Genomic DNA, 2,027 nt, shown 5'->3' with positions numbered 1-2,027 from the left:
GAAAGTGTTCGACAGAGTGAACAGAAATAAGCTGTGGAAAGAACTCGAAAACTACACTGTAAGAGGCCAACTTCTAGATAACATCCTTGCCATTTACGACAACAGCATAAGTACAGTAAGAACATCAGAGGAACTCACAGAACGGTTCAAGATAACATCCGGAGTAAGACAAGGTAGTGACCCATCACCACTACTATTTATAATATATATGGATAGAATTACAAAATAGGCCAACACAGAACCAGACGCCCTAAAGAATTACTCTTCGCTGATGACCAAAGCCTGGCACACAAAGATGATCGAAGTCTCCGACGCGACACCACCAGATTAAACGAAGAATGTACAACTGCGACATGAAAATCAACATCAACAAAACAGAGACAATGAAAGTAAGCAGAAAGCCAGAATCACTCAGGATACAAATCAACAACAACAGTCTCAGATAGATCCAAGAATCGAAGTATCTCAGAAGTATATTCACAGAGGAAGGGCGACTGAAGAGAAAAATTGAAACACAATTAAGTACAAAATGCCAATAATGTTAGTTACCAGCTTACTCCACTCCTGAAAAATCCTAACATCCCCATGACAACAAAACTCAAAATGATCAACACCATATTCATCCCAACACTCAATTATCTATGCCAAACATGGACAACGAAAAAGACATTAGAGCAAAGAATTACAACATTTGAAATGTGATGCCTTAGAAAAGCAGTAAACAAGACCAGGCGAGACAAAATTATAAACTCCGTAATCCGAGAAATGGTGGGCACAAAATGATGTCTTGCATCACATCCAACACCAAAGAATTAAATGGTTCGGACATCTCCTACGATTACCAACACACCATCCAGCACAACGTGCCTACATCCAAAAAGTCGATGGCAACAAGGCTTGAGGGTTACCGAGAAAGACCTGGATAGATGGAGTCAGGGAAACATTAACCACCCACGGCATCCCCCTGACCCAAGCTCTCCGGCTGGCGACAGAGAGACGTCTCTTTCTTCCCGCGACACCCAAAAGGGTAGACCTATAAGCGGCGGATAAAAGAAAGAGAGAAAGAAAAGATAGACGAGATGTAAAAATCGCAGCAGTAGTTTCTTCACAGTCTGGTGAAACACTGTAGACAATGGGACCGGTCACACAAGCGACACGCGTTATTTTCAGTCCTGCTATCTGTGCTACGCCACAACAAACCAGCGTTTTGGTGAAGCTCACAGTTCAAGGGACACGGACACACGAGATGTATTTACTGACAGCGCATTCCTAATAATATAATTGTTGTTTTTTCTCGCTTCTTTATTTCAACACTACAATAGTCCCAGTGCAACCATGGCTTCTTATCACGAAACAGAGAGTTTGATTTTGGAAAGAAAGAGCGGAAACATCATATTATGGGACAACACAGGTGAGGAAAATTTAATTCTTTCAAAAAATGATGCTTGGATAGATGTAAGCCTATGCCTAGCACTCTTCTCGAAGTTCTTCATATAGGTATAAAAATGTCCTCTTCATAATCTGTGAGAAACAGTGGGATAAACCCAAAATCTTCCTTGTCGCTTTCTCTTTTAAAACATTCTTTTCAAGTCCATGACCAAAGCCATCCTGACTCTCCACTCGTCCATGTTGAACTGAGCAGTAGCGTGAAATGTCGCCGCGTGTGGCTGCCACACTAAAGTAAGCCACACTTTCTGCGCAGAATCTACTGCGTGACAATAGGGTCTCGTCTGTCAAGACCCTTACTGTTTTAGTTGACATACTGTTTATATACCTTTTAGATATTTATTCTATTTCAAATATGCAAAACCAAAGACGTTATAATAGGGGGCTCTCGTGGCCTAGAGGTTAAGGTGTTGGCCTCTCATTCAAAAGGTCCCGGGTTCGAATCCGGGTAGCGACTGAAAAATTTTCTTCTCTAAAATTGTCTCTTTTCACCTCATTTCCTGCTCTCTAGCAATGTTCTGTTGTCTGCTTTCAATTCCACTTTCTGCCCCCACCCTCTCACCTCCTTTGCCCCCTCCTCT

This window comes from Aplysia californica, unplaced genomic scaffold, assembly GCF_000002075.1.
Source record: "Aplysia californica isolate F4 #8 unplaced genomic scaffold, AplCal3.0 scaffold00037, whole genome shotgun sequence".
Taxonomy (NCBI): domain Eukaryota; kingdom Metazoa; phylum Mollusca; class Gastropoda; order Aplysiida; family Aplysiidae; genus Aplysia; species Aplysia californica.
This window is presented reverse-complemented; position numbering follows the sequence as displayed.